This window comes from Castor canadensis, chromosome 5 (assembly GCF_047511655.1).
Source record: "Castor canadensis chromosome 5, mCasCan1.hap1v2, whole genome shotgun sequence".
In the NCBI taxonomy this organism is placed as follows: domain Eukaryota; kingdom Metazoa; phylum Chordata; class Mammalia; order Rodentia; family Castoridae; genus Castor; species Castor canadensis.
Genome location: NC_133390.1, coordinates 166432641 through 166450408, shown reverse-complemented (window position 1 = coordinate 166450408; position 17768 = coordinate 166432641). Strand labels below are relative to the sequence as shown.

At 41.0% G+C, this 17768-nt stretch overlaps 1 non-coding gene and 1 pseudogene across 1 annotated transcript; one reads left to right on the top strand and one right to left on the bottom strand.

Annotated features, from left to right (window-relative positions):
- Positions 1–317: 317 nt before the first annotated feature.
- On the bottom strand, positions 318–418 carry LOC141423796 (small nucleolar RNA U13). The gene has a single exon (XR_012448603.1). It is a non-coding gene; the product is annotated as a small nucleolar RNA U13 (small nucleolar RNA).
- A 3550-nt stretch (positions 419–3968) lies between these two features.
- The window catches only part of LOC109692504 (large ribosomal subunit protein eL30 pseudogene), an 81448-nt pseudogene continuing 67648 nt past the window's right edge, over positions 3969–17768 (top strand).

Below are 17768 nucleotides of genomic sequence, written 5' to 3'. Positions count from 1 at the left end.
AGTTTGAGACCCGTATTCAAATTTATTTACCTTTTAAAATTTTTTTTTTTTTGCGGTACTGGGATTTGAACTTGGGGCCTATGCCTTGAGCAGCCCTTTTTTGTGAAGGGTTTTTTTGAGATATGGTCTCAGGAACTATTTGTCTGGGCTGGCTTCAAACTGTGATCCTCCTGATCTCTGCCTCCTGAGTAGCTAGGATTACAGAGCTTAGCCACCAGTGCCTAGCTTATTTATTTCTTAAACTTGACAATATTTATATCTACTTCCTCTTATTTTCTATATTACTTATAATACTCTCTTTTCTCCCTCCATGTTCACATCAGAAGGATAATGTGCCCATGTTGTAACAAGGTTTGGGGAGGCACATGTCACTCAAAGGTGTGAACACCCAATCATCATGCTTATGAGCCAAATGAGTTCTATTTGTAATAGTCTGATGTTGGTTTGATTCTTGTTTGTTGACAATCTGCTTCATCTCCAAGAACGTCAGAATTTGTCTTGGATGTTCTTATGTTTTTTGTTTGTTTGTTTTGGGCAGTACTGGAATTTGAACCCAGAGCCTTGCACTTGGTAAGCAGAGATGCTCTACTACTTGAGCCACTCCACCAGCCTGATGTTCTTATGTTTTACTTTAAAGTAGGTATAGATTTTTCTTTTTTTCTTTCCTTTTCTTTTTTTCCTTTTCTTTCTTTCTTTCCTTTTCTTTCCTTCTTTTTCTTTCTTTCCTTTTCTTTCCTTTTCCTTCCTTCCTTCCTTCCCTCCCTCCCTCCCTCCTTCCTTCCTTCCTCTCTCTCTTTCTTTTCTGGTGTTCTATTAGTCTGTCAGGGGCTCTTGTCTTTAATTTTGGAAAGTTAAGTCATTGCTGTTTCTTTAAAGATCTCATTTTCTCCATTTTCTGCTCTCTTGGAGTTTAATGAATATTGGCACTCTACTTTAGCCTCCAGATTTCAAAGCATTTTAATTTTTTTTTTTTTCTCTTTCCTCATCATTTCAAACTGCTGCCTGCCAGGAGAATTCCTTATCCTGACCCTCCAGTTTCATTAATCTGTCCTTCAGCTGTTTCCTTCTCACTAGCAATCCTTCTTGTGCTCTTTACTTCAACTATTGTACTTTATACACTTAATATTCCCACTTGGTTCTACTCAGTGGCCTCTTACTTTTTCTTTATATGCTTAACATCTTATTTCCCTTAATTATTCTTATGTTTATTTTAAATTCCAAATTCATCTCTCAAAAATTCTGCCTCACACTGGATGTATTTTCATAAGCAAGGTACTTCTCAGGTGTCTGGGTACTTTGGCCTCTGAGTTCACATTCCTATGATGCAAATGTATGAAACTCTGAGGGCCAGTCTCATCTGTGCCCTTCTGATGGGTGTCAGTTAAGCACAGGGATGAGCATCTGCATAGAGAAAGTTAGTTCCTTCTTTCTGCTGCCATTATAACCAACAAGTCCTCTGGATTTCATTTGGCACCAGTTCCAACCTCAGCTGAGCACCCAGTTGTCCTGTGTGACCCCGCTCACTGGAGATTTGGGGTGCTGCCCCCAGTTTCTCTGGTGAATTGGAAGTCAAAATGGCATCAAGGGACTTCAGGAGGAGCAGGAAGAGCAGAATCTTTAAGAAGCTTCACACCGACCCCCTGGCATTTAATCCTGGTTCTGCATTAGAATCACATGTGAACCATTTTAAAAAATGCTCTCCCAACAGGTTCTGCCTGGACGGGGGAGGGGAGGTGGCCCGAACAATGTGTACCTGTGTGAGTAAATATAAAAATGGTAACAAAAAAAATTTTTTAAAAAGATGCCACAGGCTATAGATCTGAATCATTGCTTATAAATGTTATTCTTATGCCATAGATAATCTGGTTTTCCTACTCTAGCTTCAAAGTCAGAATTTCTTATATTATGCACATATGATCATGTGACTCTTTTAATGTACTGTATAATTGTAGAAATGTTTCATGGTATGTTCAAAGGGATTCATAAATAATATATACTCTCAGGAGAAACTGTACCACATTCAGAAGGTGTTTTGGAAATCTGTTAGGGCTTTTTTGGTTGTTAAAATGATTGAGTATAAAAAGGACACATAAAATCTAGATGAGAATTTTGAACCAGAACTCTCTGACATCTGTGTATGAAAAATGAATTGGTACAACCATTTTTGTTTGGCAGTAAGTTACTAAAGTGAAATACATATATGTGTGTGTGAATATATACATATATGCCCCAGGATTTCCTCTTCTGTGTGTATATCCATTAGAAATATAATCACATCATCACCAAAAGACATATAAAGAATGTTTGTAGCAGCACTATCTCCTAGTCACCCAGAATGAAACTTAAACAAATCTCCATTGATAGTAGAATAAAAATAAGTTGTACAAAATTAGAGATAAAGGTAAAATAGTTTCTGCCTGGTAGTGAGGGGGTGGGGGGGAGAGGAAGGGGGCGGGAAAAAGGGAGGGGGCGAGGGGGGAGGGGAGAGAAATGACCCAAACATTGTAGGCACATATGAATAAAAGAAAAACAAAGAATAAGTTGTAAAATATTTGTACAATGGAAAAATATACAGCAGTGAGAATTCACACACTATTGCTAGCCACATCAATGAGGATGAGTTTCATAAACATAATAGTGAGCAACAGAAGCTGGACACAGAAGAGGATACAAATTGGATAAATACATTTGCATAAGGTTCAAACAGAAAAAACTTTATTCTACAGTGTTAGCTATCGTTTGCTTTTGGGAGGGTGTAGTGGCTGGGATAGGGAGGAAGGGGAGGCTCAAGGTACTGATAATGGTGGCTCTTGTCCCCAGCGCTGATTACACTGGTATGTTCACTCTGAAAGTTTAACAAGCTGTGCAGTCAGGATTTGTGTACTTTTATTTGTGTGTATTATATTATGTTATTACATTTTATTTATGTGTATTTTTTTTTAAATGCTATTCCATCACTTGGATAAAGGTGATAAAGCCTGGAAGTGAGTATTGGTTTTCCCAACATTGTCTTTTAGAAAAAAAAATTGTATTAAAAAAAAGGAAATGAACCTACAGAACAGTTGAAAAAATAGTTCAATAATAAACACCACTAGAGTCTTCACCTGGATTCCCCCAAAGTTGCCACATTTGCCATTCTCTCTCTCTCTCTCTCTCTTTTGCTGCAGCATTTGGAAACAAGTTGCAAGTATCTACATCTAGTACTTCAACAAGAGTCTCCTAAGAGCAAGGACACGCTCTCTCTCCCTTTGTTGTGTGATTGAGTGCTTTTCAGAGCTTCCCGAGATGTATTTAATGTGCTGCAGGACTGAGAATCAAGGCTCCACCCTGTCTTCCCACCTTTGTCTTTGGCTGCCTTGCCCCCCAACGCACATGAACGTGTGTGCATTTGACACACACCGCACACTTCAGACCCGCCAGGGCTTTCTAACAGCCCTTCTTTCCTCAAATCCATGTTTTCTCCCGTTTCAGTGGTTTCTCCAGGGTAGAGGTGAGGATAAGAGACATCAGTATGGGCTCAAGGTCACCTTGGCGGGAACAAAGCCCTCAGCTTCTGTTTATTTATTTTAGAATGTTGATATATTTGGTCAAGTCTAACTCTTGATAATGTGGGGGAGACATCAGCATGCTAGCAAAACATAGCAGTATGGAAAATCCAAAGGCAATCCTAATGCTATTCAATCTTGAATGTGTTCCTAAGTGTTCTTAAATGTGTACGAAATTATTCTTTAGTGAAAACAAAATAAAACTAACCTATGCTGTCCAAGGGCCCATATCAATTTGGCTTAAAATGCCTCAAATGGTATTTTAAGTTGCACAATCCAGCTTTTAATTTCCTTTTTTAGAAGTTTCTTGAAATAGTGTGTGTTCCCCAACACCTTTACCACATTGGATATTAGAAAATTGTAATTACTGCTTCTCAGTCCCTGGCTATTTTGCCAGTTGCTCTTGGCACTCCAGGCAGGAAGATGGTGACTGCAAAGAAGATGAAAAAGTCCGTGGAGTTGATGAACTCTAGGCTCCAACTTGCTCTGAAAAGTGGGAAGCATGTGCAGGGGTACAAGCAGACTCTCAGGATGAACAGGCAGGGCAACGTGAAACTGGCCATCCTCACCAACAACTGCCTGGCCCTGAGAAATCTGAAATACTATGCTGTTGACCCAAACAGCAGCAATAATGCTGAGCAGATACAGAATGTGAACACACTGCAGAGAATGCACGCAGACTCTCATTGACCCAGTGAGTCTGATATTAAGAAGCATGTCAGAACAAGCTGGAGAGAAGTTAACAATGCACATTATTTCTTTAATAACACTTGCCAGAGCTGGTTTAAAAAATTGTAATTATTTTTTTCCAGTCTAATGTGCAGGAGATAATGCCTCAGTGTTGTATTAATTTGCATTTCATTGGCTATCAGCAAGGTCAAGCATCTGTTTACATGGTAATTTAGTTACTTAAAAATTTTATCTGATATTCACAATATTTGTACATGCAATTTTTTTAATGAAAAGTCAGTAGTCTCTCTTACCTACCAATTGTACCTTGAAGTATCCAATATGTTCTACTGGTTTTGCTGTATTCTAATCTCTACATCATCCCCACACACATATGTACTTGTAAAGCTATAGTAAGAACATTCGGCCAGGCTCTATGGTACACTTCTATAATCCCAGCATACAGGAGGTTGAGGAAGGAGAATTGAGAGTTCAAGGCCAGCCTGGGCTACACAGTAGAAACCCTGTCTCAAAAAACCCAAGAGCTGGGGATGAGATTCAGTGGCAGAATGCTTGCAAGACACTGGTTGAAGTAGAGGGAGGAGGAGGAGGAGGAGAGAGCGAGAAAGGGGGGGTGGGGAGAAGAAGGAGGAAGAAGGGGAGGAGGGAGAGGTTGTCCTGAAGTTACCCAAACACTTAAAGGCAGAGTGAAAAGTGAGGGGAACCATCAAGGAAAATCTATTCATGCTAGGCTAAGGCAAACGCAAATCCTAAATAGAATCCTATCCGAAGATGAAGCAAAGAAGACACAAACGAAAACAAAAGAGAAGGAAAGGAACACAGCAGCAAAGAGAGATGAAGAACATGTGTCTGAAAATTAAACCCTCAAGACAGATGAAAATTTTGGACACATTAACTTTCTAGTTTTGGTGCAGTGGGGAAAAGATCTGGGACCCCAGAGGAAAAAGGATAAAAGCAGATCCTTGCACAGCATCTAGTGGAGTTGGAGCTGTCTGAGCCCCGTGGCTTTCTGTTCCAATGATTCCACCTCAGGGAAATACCCCAAAGGAACCCTCGTACATGGGCCCAAGGGTACTCACTGCAGTGCAGCTGTGATTGGAAATGCCTGTCGGTAAGGGATAGATAAGTACATTTTAAAACATTCTTAGACTAAAATGCCATTCTAAGGCAAATGAACTAGATCTACTTATAGAATGATAAATAAATCTTGGTTGCACTGGGGTTTGAACTGAGGGCCTCACACTTGCTAGGCAGGCGCTCCACCACTTGAGCCCCTCCCCCACTATAAAACAGAGAATCTAAAAGTGCATGTTGAATAAAGCTGGGTTGCAAGGATACACATATTTTATGCAAACATCAGAAGTCCATCCAGCAATGCTGCACACTATTTGTAACCATACACAATACAGAAAAACCCCAAAACAGGGGGACCGTCACACATGGGTAGTGATGGTTGTTTGCTTTTGAGACTGGGATGAGGACGGCTCCACCCATACCCATTAGGTTTCATCTCTTTAAATAAATTCAATTTTATTTCTTTATGAGGGAGAGTGAGACATGAGGACAAACTGAAACAAATATGGCTCTCTGTGACAGTTGCTAAATCTTGGAGATAGATTTGTTGGCATGATTTTGCAATATTAATCTCTGTATTTTTCTAGGTGGTCATAACATTTCTGAATTTAAAAGAGAAATTACTGGGATGGTAGAAGTATTCTATGTCTTGATTATGGCTGTAGGTAGATGAATGTGACTACCTGTCCAAAAAAACAAACTCACCGAAGTGGACACTCACAGTGGCTGCATTTGATCGTGTGTAAATTACAGTCAAGTTGATTCTGGAAGAGAGAACAACTGAGTGAGGTGCTTGCTGGTGGGCGCTTTCCTAAGGCACCTGGTACTGGATGGAAGTAAAGGGAGCAAAGAGAGGCCACCGGCTATGGCTGGGGCTTGAGAGTCTGTCCCCTGTCCTGGGATCTCAGGACAGAAGGAACATCCTCTGCTTTGGGAGAGAGGGCGGGGGGAGCCCTCCTTTCAGGGTTTTGCAGAGTCTCATTTTACAGCATTGGGTGGGGAGGGGTGGGGAGGAGCTGACTGCTTGTGATGAGTTCATCGTGTTCTTTGGCACCTCAATGTTCTCTTCATTTAATTTTTCAGAAGCACCAACAAATCAGAAAAGAAGTCTGCCCTGAAATTGCTATTTGGATGAACGTGACATTTGTAGGCCAGCAGCGGAAGCTGGAGGAACTGATGTGTTTGCAGTACGAGCCTGTGTGTCACAGCCCTGGTTCTCAAACAATGCACACACTTGTAGCGGGAGAGCAGTGGCCTGGGTGGAAAATTACAGCTCAGCAGAGAGCTCTCAACATGGCAAGGAGGGAAGAAGGAAGGAAGGCAGGCCAACTAGAGTATATCACAGCCTTGCTCTGTGCCAGGATGGCCTCCATCTATCCCCAAAGCACACTGTCACCCACGTTAGAAGCTAAGAAGTAGCCAGGCTGGTCTGACCAAATCTGCTTGATGTCCAATTCCTGATCACGTGTCTATATTCAAGGGAAGGAGCTCAGTTTCCTTCTTTTATCTTCCTGTCCCCTCTTTTTCTTCCTTTCTGAGGAAACTAAGGCCCAGAGAGATTAGGGGACGTGTTAACATTTACCAAGTTGTTTTGGAAGCTGAGTCAGACCAGCCAGGGTGCTAACTGAATGGTGAAGCTGAGGATTAAGGGAGATCCCAGCTTGTGCACTAGGTTTGTGTCCTGGGTGCCATGTGCAGAGACGAGGAGCTTTATGGGGAAAAGAGCATAACTGGGGAAGGGAAAGGGAGCTACTAGACCTGAGGTGTCTTTGGAGTGACCCAGAAAGAAGTCCTGAGACATTACAGTATCTGGTTCTAGATTTGCAGAGAGAGAGAGAGACTAGAAATTTGGGGACACCTCTACAAACAAGTCTCAGTTGATTAGACTTTCTTCTCAGAGTCAAGGGGAGCCCTCAGTGCAAGGAGAAGAATGGACACTAGAGAGCCATGCAGGGAGAGGAAGTCACAGAAGGCAAATACACGACCTAATGTAGTACACTCACAGAGGACAGTCGTCAACGGGACTGATGTCATTCCCACCCTCCCATGTCTTTATGGCATTACAGGGTCACGTTGATATTTATGATGATACCCCTTCACACCAATAAATAATGCCCCTTGCCTCACACTAAATAAAGCAAGATGTCTAGCTCTGCGTTGATTTCCATCCCACAGCAAACCAGAATGGTGTTTAAAGGACCAAGTTTCCATTTCTAGAATGTTCACCTGGGGAAACCTCCTTCAGGGAGAGGTTATATGGGAAGGAATATCTTGGAACACTTTCTTGTTTGTTCGTTAACAATAGAACACTTTTGCAAAGTGTTCTACAGAGGTCTACCACAGAAAACATGAGCTTGACTTCTTGTTTTCCTCCACACTTCCTAGGGTTCCTTGGAATAGAGTTTGAAAACCACTAGGTTTACCTAACAAGATTACTTGGCAGGTGGACAAATAAAGGAAGAAATTGCCCAAGGCCACTTCAAACCATACAGCAAAACCCAGGACTGAGCTATAGTCTGGGGTCAACTCCCAGCCCTGGAGTTCCTGAGCATAAAAACATAAAGGCAGGCAGAGAAGTGGAACTCAGAGAAGTTAGGTAACTTGCTGTTGGTCACACTGTCAAGATCACAGTGTTCTTTCCTCTACATAACTCAGACAAAGTGGCCTGACCCACAGGATAACAGAAAAGAGATACAGGCTGAAAATTCAAACTATGGGCGCCAATAGAGTTCTTCCACTTCCAATCGGCAGGGGAGAAAACCAAATTCAATCGTAATTGCACTCAGTACAACACCTGCTTTTAATGATGGTGAGATTTTGCAGTTGCTTAACAGTGAGATAGAAAAAAATAATAATAAAATTTAAAGACCCTGGGTAGTTGTTCCAATTAAGTTCAATTAAATAAGCCCTCAGGTAGAGTAGATACAATAAGCAATGTCTTGTAGAATCCAATTTCTCTGACAAATACACTCTCCAGAATACAAGGAGGTTATTATTTCATTTGGTGAAAAGGAGTGCAGTATAGTGGAAAAGACACAAGATTTAGAGTCGAACAGATCTAATCCACATCAACTCACAAGCTATGGCTGAGTGAAAGCCACTACCAAATGCCTATTTCAATAGGCTGCCGAGAATTAAATGAGGTGATGCACAGGAAGTGTCGAAAACGTGCCCCAAACAGTCATCACATCTTCTGAAATAGATCGAATGACTACCTTATTTTTGAGGTATTCTTTGAATTTATCTGAAACATTCAAGGAAAGATAGTAACATAAAAGCAAACTTACTAACAGCCCTGTCCCCAAACCGAATAGAATGAGAACAGCAAATAAAAAGAAATTTCAAATGACCAAGAACATGAGGGAGGTTTTGCAGCCAGGGATGGCTGGACCTGCTATGGGCTGAACGTGTGCATCCTCCATAACTCATGTGTCGGAGCCCTACTCTCGGGGTAGTGGTGTTAAGAGGCAATTGATTGTGAGGACTCCACCCTTATGAATGGGATTAGTGATCTTACGAGAAAAAAAAAAAGGCTCCAGGGACTCTCTCTGCCCTTCTACCTCTTCTCTGCATTCATCCCTTTAGCCTTTTTGCCCTTTCCACCCGTGAGAATGTAGCAAGAAGGTTCACATACCAAATGCCCGTGCCTTGATCTTGGGCTTTCAGCCTCCAGAACTATAGGAAATAAATTTCTGTTTGTAATCAGATGCCAGCAGCACCCTTTCCTAGTTGTGCCAGCCAGCTATGTCTCTAGGCTTTGCACATGTCCCCTTTGGGGGTGGGTCTTACCTTCAGAGGAGAATTGCTAGTCTAAGATTCTAAGATCCTTTCTTATTCCAGGTAGGAGTTAACCAAATCCAGACAAACCACCATGATTGCCTCCAGTTAAGAGGGAAGCAGAAGTCTTTGGAGGCCATAAACACCAGAACAAAAGCAAGGTTGGAACAGAAAGGAGAGAAAAAGATGTCCTGTGGGGGAGGTAGACCAGGTGAGATACAGGCCTGTCTCCCAGGGTCCCTGTGTAGACAAAGCAGCTGGAATAGAATTCCAGAAGGCAAAAGATCTGAAACTGATTGTTCTTATACCAAGGACACACTCTCCCTGGAGCAAGGACCACTGACAGCACCCCAACATTGGATGTGTGTCCAGCAGGAACAGAGGCTCCCCTGCAGGGCTTCAAGCCCTTGCTATACAGAAAAAGCCACATAAGTTTCACTCACTACCACTGCCCAGAGCCCCAGTGCCTCATCCCCTGTCTTCCAACACACAGAAAAGTAGACTTTCAACCCAAGATCACAGGGGTACAGAGAAGAGCCAGGTAGACAGGAAGAGAAGTTGGGGAGACACCTAACTTCTGTGTTCTGTATTTGGGCAAATAATAGACCTGATAAAAACATCCTGGTTCAAAGATAAATTCACTAGAAAAACCACAGCAACAACAAAACAGAGTATGGAAATTTCAAACAAAAACAGTAAACAAAAGAAGTAGTCTCCATTTTGGGAAAATACATGACCTAGGAAACTGGGAAAAAAATGCAGCACAAATGTATCATAGTCTCAAGATAATAAAGATGAGATGCTACTTTAACAGAACAAGATTAGAAGGATGGCAGAGCCAAGGCAAGAAATGTTGAGTGGAAATAATGTCTCTATAAATCCATTATATAGATAAGAACCAGTGAGGACAGAACAGACATGGCAGAAAGATAAGTAGGGAATATTAAAGATAGGCTATGGGAAAATCACCCAAAATGCAGAGATAGAGCCAGCACAAAGAAACCAATCATTATGGATGACAGACAATAGAGATGAACACACAGAGGAGTAGCATCCACAAAGGAGAGGACAAATGGATCACAAGAGTAATCAGCATGTAACAGGGCTGGACGTGTAGAGAGCTTACCAGCATAAGGCCCTGAGTTCAATGCCCAGTACCAGGAAGGAAGGAAGGAGGGAATGAGGGAGAAAAGAAGGAAGATCCTATGTCAAAATAATCACTGTATAATAAGGGAAAAATGAATATGAAAATTGGAAGAGTATAATGGCACTCAAAAACCTTTATCAGAGCCAGGTGAGGTGGCTCACACCTGTAATTCCAGCTACTTGGGAGGTAGAGATTGGGAGAATCTCATTTGGAGGCCAGACCAGGCAAAAAGTTAGTGAGACCCCATCTCAACCAATAAAGATGAGTGTTGTGGTATGTGTCAATTATCTCAGCTACTAGGGAGGTGTAAATAGAAGGATTATAAATGGGAGAATCAGGTCTAGTTGTGTAGGGCAAAAACGTGAGGACTTATTCAAAAATAACTAACGCAAAAAGGACTGGGAGCATGGCTCAACTGATAGAGCACCTGCCTAGCAAGCACAAGGTCCTGAGTTCATTCCACAGTAACACCAAAGGGGAAAGACCCTTTATCAGAGAGAGATAAAAACCCAGATACATTCTGGTGAAGATGCGCAATTTCGGGGATTTGAGAAGGAAGTCTATATAAGCACCTGCCCCACACCAAGTTACCAACAAGAGGATGCATGTCAGATGCTCTTACTCATTTCTTCACAGTGGCATTTTGGTTTGTTTTGCTTTGAGACCATGTAGTCTAGGTTGACCTTGAACTCCCGATTCTCCTGCTGTAGCCCCCAAGTGCTGGGATTACAGGTATGCACCACCATACCAAGCTTCCACAGTCACGTTTGCTCTCCAAAGTTTGAGGAGATTAAAATATAACAATACCCAATAATGTTCTAATCCCATGTATTCAGGACCACAGAATCCATCAATATTTCTGTATTTAAAGTGTTTTTTGATCATGAAATCCAGCTAACCAAAAACTAATTTAAAACAAAGAAGTCAGGAATGGGAACTTTCTGAAGGCAAGGGAAAAAGTGAGTCTTGGCTCCTTTTCAATATATAATAACAGAGAAACTTAATTTAACTCCTTAATTTTATAATTCCTAAAAGAAAAATCTGTATTATTTTAAAAGAAACAATAAAATACCTAAAGTAGACTATGACAACAATATCGGATCCTATAGAATTGGGATGGGGAACAAGTATAAATCCCCAAATCTTGTGACCTTCACAGCAGAAGGTCACTGTGGACTGTCACACGCTAGCTTGTCTCTTGAGCTGACAAATCAAGAAGACAGATTTAAGTATTTGTCTTTTGTTTCTGACTTTTTTGTTGTTGTTTTTGGTACTGGGGTTTGAACTCAGGGCTTCGTGCATGCTAGGCAAGTGCTCTTACCGTAGCTTGAGCCTCTCCACCAGCCCTTTTTTTTTTTTTTTTTTTTTGCAGTACTAGGGATTGAATTCAGAACTTTGAGTTTACTAAGCAAGCATTCTACCACATGAGGCATTCCTCCCTCCATCCTTTTGCATTTAGTTTTGTTTTTTAGATACGGTCTCATACTTTTGCCAGCCTAGCTTCACACTTCAATCCTCCTACCTTTGCCTCCAGAGTAGCTGGGATTGCAGGCATGCACCACCATTTCCAGCTAGGGATTTTAGGAGATACAGTCTCCCTGACTTTTGCCAAGGCTGTTCTAGAACCTCAGTCCTCCTGTTTCTGCCTCTAGAAGGTATTTGTCTTTTAGTCAGTAAAAATATATGACAAACTACATCAGTAACTGGGCAGTTGCATTAGGGACAGAAGGAGTGGAAGGGAAGGAAAAGGATTGAAAAACATTGGAAATAAAATGATTTTCAAAGACCTGCCAGGCAATGGCAATTTAGAAAAACCCAGAATCCACAAGACTAACATTGGTAAAATTAAACTGAACCCAAAACTAATTAAATGACACGAGCATCTCCCATAATGATACAGGACATAAATCACAGTATTGATAACTGTCATGACACTTTACATTGTACATAATGTAGGATCGATACACAAAGCAAAAACTCTAGATAAACACTGTATAGCTGGCAGAGTGGCTCAAGTAGTAGAGCACCTGCCTAGCAAGCTTGAGGCCCTGAGTTCAAATCCCAGTTACCGACAAAAAGAAAAAAAAAGACACAGTGTGAAACCAGTAAAACACAAGAGTAGGAAATTTAATCTCCTCTCAGCTTTCAACAGGTTAAATAATTAAGGATACAAATAATTTAAATAATCTAATAAAGTTGATCAAATAGAATGTATGATATATTAACCTGAAACCTCAAATTTTTTCCCTTTTTTTTTATTATGCATATGTGCATACAATGCTTGGGTCATTTCTCCCCCCTGCCCCACCCCCTCCCTTACCACCCACTCCGCCCCCTCCCTCTCCCCCCCCACCCCTTCAATACCCGGCAGAAACTATTTTGCCCTTATCTCTAATTTTGTTATAGAGAGAGTATAAGCAATAATAGGAAGGAACAAGGGTTTTTGCTGGTTGAGATAAGGATAGCTATACAGGGCATTGACTCACATTGATTTCCTGTGCGTGTGTGTTACCTTCTAGGTTAATTCTTTTTGATCTCACCTTTTCTCTAGTTCCTGGTCCCCTTTTCCTATCAGCCTCAGTTGCTTCTAAGGTATCTGCTTTAGTTTCTCTGCGTTGAGGGCAATAAATGCTAGCTAGTTTTTTAGGTGTCTTACCTATCCTCACCCCTCCCTTGTGTGCTCTCGCTTTTATCATGTGCTCAAAGTCCAATCCCATTGTTGTGTTTGCCCTTGATCTAACGTCCACATATGAGGGAGAACGTATGATTTTTGGTCTTTTGGGCCAGGCTAACCTCACTCAGAATAATGTTCTCCAGTTCCATCCATTTATCTGCGAATGATAACATTTCGTTCTTCTTCACGGCTGCATAAAATTCCATTGTGTATAGATACCACATTTTCTTGATCCATTCATCAGTGGTGGCACAGCTTGGCTCTTTCCATAACTTGGCTATTGTGAATAGTGCCGCAATAAACATGGGTGTGCAGGTGCCTCTGGAGTAACCTGTGTCACAGTCTTTTGGGTATATCCCCAAGAGTGGTATTGCTGGATCAAATGGTAGATCAATGTTTAGCTTTTTAAGTAGCCTCCAAATTTTTTTCCAGAGTGGTTGTATTAGTTTACATTCCCACCAACAGTGTAAGAGGGTTCCTTTTCCCTGCATCCTCACCAACACCTGTTGGTGGTGGTGTTGCTGATGATGGCTATTCTAACAGGGGTGAGGTGGAATCTTAGTGTGGTTTTAATTTGCATCTCCTTTATTGCTAGAGATGGTGAGCATTTTTTCATGTGTTTTTTGGCCATTTGAATTTCTTCTTTTGAGAAAGTTCTGTTTAGTTCACTTGCCCATTTCTTTATTGGTTCATTAGTTTTGGGAGAATTTAGTTTTTTAAATTCCCTATATATTCTGGTTATCAGTCCTTTGTCTGATGTGTAGTTGGCAAATATTTTCTCCCACTCTGTGGGTGTTCTCTTCAGTTTAGAGACCATTTCTTTTGATGAACAGAAGCTTTTTAGCTTTATGAGGTCCCATTTATCTATGCTATCTCTTAGTTGCTGTGCTGCTGGGGTTCCATTGAGAAAGTTCTTACCTATCCCTACTAAATCCAGAGTATTTCCTACTCTTTCCTGTATCAACTTTAGAGTTTGTGGTCTGATATTAAGATCCTTGATCCATTTTGAGTTAATCTTGGTATAGGGTGATATACATGGATCTAGTTTCAGTTTTTTGCAGACTGCTAACCAGTTTTCCCAGCAGTTTTTGTTGAAGAGGCTGCTATTTCTCCATCGTATATTTTTAGTGCCTTTGTCAAAGAGAAGTTGGTTATAGTTGTGTGGCCTCATATCTGGGTCCTCTATTCTGTTCCACTGATCTTCATGTCTGTTTTTGTGCCAGTACCATGCTGTTTTTATTGTTATTTTTTTGTAATATAGTTTGAAGTCAGGTATTGTGATACCTCTAGCATTGTTCTTTTGACTGAGTATTGCCTTGGCTATTCGTGGCCTCTTGTGTTTCCATATAAATTTAACAGTAGATTTTTCGATCCCTTTAATGAATGTCATTGGAATTTTGATGGGAATTGCATTAAACATGTAGATTACTTTGGGGAGTATCGACATTTTTACTATGTTGATTCTACCAATCCATGAGCATGGGAGATCTCTCCACTTTCTATAGTCTTCCTCAATCTCGTTCTTCAGAAGTTTATGGTTTTCCTTGTAGAGGTCTTTCACATCTTTTGTTAGGTTTACACCTAGGTATTTGATTTCTTTTGAGGCTATTGTAAATGGAATTGGTTTCATATATTCTTTTTCAGTTTGCTCATTGTTAGTGTATAGAAATGCTAGGGATTTTTCTGTGTTAATTTTATATCCTGCTACCTAGCTATTGATGATGTCTAGAAGCTTCTGAGTAGAGTTTTTGAGTCTTTAAGGTATAGGATCATGTCGTCTGCAAATAGGGATATTTTGACAGTTTCTTTACCTATTTGTATTCCTTTTATTGCTTCTTCTTGCCTAATTGCTCTGGCTAGGAATTCCAGTACTATGTTGAATAGGAGTGGAGATAGTGTGAAACCTCAAAAATTTAAAAGCAAGTATGCTACCCACTTTGATATAATAAAAATGTAAATTAATAGTAAAGGAAAACCAAAATATAGGAGACATATTCTCCTCTACGTCACTCTTGGCTCAAAGAAGAAGTCAACTTAAACAGCTAAAACTGTATTCAGAGGAAAAGTCATAGTCTTCAACAGGTGCACTCCAAACAAATGTCAGTTGAGATGTTCTTGGTCTTCAACAGTCTGTGGCCACAGCAATTTTAAGATTCAAATTACTATGACCCTTAGCCTCCCATCTCACTAGTGAATTTTAAATTGTTAATATTTTTTAAGGACTTACTACATAGTAGAGATAGTTTCATGAAACAGGTATTATTTTAATCCTTATGTTAAATGAGGAAATTGAGGCTCAGATGGGTGAAGTCAGTCTCCTGCCCAGAGTCAGATCAAACAGTTCATGAATGGCAGAGCCGTTTGGTGGAAACCGAGGTGGTCCTATTTCAAAGCCCATTTGTTTAACCACCAGGAAGCTCTATCTCTTGGTGCACTTTCACATGTGCAAATAATAGTTAGGACATAAGATGGAATAAAAGACTAATTCCCCAAAAGCAATCAAAACAAGAGATTATTAGGAATGAATGTACAAGAAATGTTTGAAACCTAGAATGCAGAGAAATAGAAACCCTGCTCAGGGTTATAAAATATAATAGATGACTTGTATGAAGAATGGTCAGTTCTGTGTAGCTCTAATATCATAAAAATATAAATCCTCCTCACAATAATCTAAAATTTACTGCAACTCAAAACTCAAATAGTTTTGGGATCTTAATAAAATAATTATAAGTTTTGTCAAGAAAACCTATAACTGGGTTGAGGCGGTGCGTGCCTGCTATCCCAAGATACTCAGGAGGCTGAGACCGTGGTTCCAGGCTAGCCAGGCCAAAAGCAAGACCCTATCTCCAAAATAACCAGAGCAAAAAGAGCAGGTGGCATGACTCAAGGGGTAAAGCACCTGCCTAGGAAGCACGTATCCCTGAGTTCAAACCCAGTACTGTCAAAGAAAGAAGGAGGAGGAGGAGGAAGAGGAGGAGAGGAGGGCATGGTGACATGTTCTGTAATTCCAGCTACTCAGAAAGCAAAGGCAGGAGGACTGTAGCCTAAGGCCAGCCCAGGGAGAGGTGTAAGACCCTATCTGAAAAACCTCTAAAAGCCTAAAGGGCTGGGGGTGTGGCTCAAATAGGATGGCAAGTGCGAGGCTGTGCGTTCAGGCTCCAGACTGAAAAAAAGAAAGGACAGAGAATGTGGAGCATCTTCCTCACCAGGTATTAAAATGCAGGGTAAAACGAGAGCAATCAATAGCACCGGCTGCCCAAAGAGACAGGACAATGAGTGAGACAGAATGGAGAAGGCAAGGCAGATCTGAATGCATGCTGAAGTTTAATTTACAATAAAGGCAGCAGTTGAAGTGGGTCAGAAGATTACGCACTGCATAATAAAAGGTGATAGGACTATGTCTAGCTACTGGGGGCAAATCCCAAACCTCTCTTAATACTAAAGTGTATTCTAGAGAGAGTCATGATTTATATTTTTTAAATGATTGAAATGTTAAAAACATATGTTTAAATAAACATTGGAGAATACAAACTTAAAAGAAAAAAATTTGGGGACAGGTCCTCTCTGTAGTGCAGGCTGGCCTCAAATTCTTGGTCTTCCTGTCTCAGCCTCCTGAGTGCTGGAATTGATTACAGGTGTGTGCCACCACATCTGGCTGAGGGAGTTTTATTTTATCATGTACATTTTTGAGGAATTAGGCTAGAGATTGAACGCGGGGCCTCAAACATGCTAAGCAGATGCTTTATCCCTAAGTTACACCCCCAGCCCATGATGTAAGCTTTTATAATAATAATGAATTCTATAAAGAAAATCAAAAGACAGACTACATTACCCAAGGTCTCTATTACATAAAGAGCCCTTTGACATCAATAAGAGCATGGCAGAACTTCCTAGAAAGATGGGCAAAATAAATATATAAGCCATTGAAATAAGAAAAACACAAAGAGATGGTCACCCCACAAATGGTTAAAGAATTTACCTTACAGTATTTCCTCTTTATCTGAGATATTTTATCTACAGTTTCAGTTACCAGCAGTCAACTATGGTCCAAAAATACTAAATGGAAAATTCCAGAAATTCATACTGGCAGGGCCTGTGGGCCTGATGACAAAGGAAGCAGGGTGGCGAGGAGAGGTGAGGACTGGCGTGGCGACGTGGGCACACATCAGTGGAGCCAAGGTGAGGGTGGTGAGAGGATGCGGGCCTGGTGAGAAGGGAAGACAGCAGGCCAGGTTGGGAGGTGGGCTATCTCAGGCAAACTAGCAAAGCAGTTGATCAAGTAAGTACATAGATTGACAATAATGAGAGCCAAGATTCTAGCTGCATAAGAAGATACTTACAAAAATAAGAGGAGAAAGAACCCTGGGGTGCTGGATTGGTGTTGGAGACGCTGGTATGAACTCATAGGTCTATAACATATATACATGTAGATTTGGAAATGATTTATAGATGTGTAAGTGTGAGGACACACGTGTATACACACACACACACATATACCCAGACTCAATACCATCCCAGATGCAATGAATGAGTCGAGTGCCCAGATCTTGGTTTTAAATGTCACTCTCCATGGAAATGAACCAAAGTTCCCCAAGGAAATGGCTGAGTCCAAAGCTGAGACAGAAAACACAAGATGAGAAGATGAACCTGGGCTCTCTCACTGTGCCTGGAAGTGCTGTCATGCTCCATGATGATGGAGCCACGTCAAAAGGGCTCAGTGGCGCCATGTTCCTGAAAGGCCTCCCTCTTGCCAAATCTGGGACCACTGGAGCTTCAGAACAGATAATGACGGAAATGGATTATAAAATAGGAACCCATGAACTCCCACTGATATAAACACATGGATGCACATGTACACACA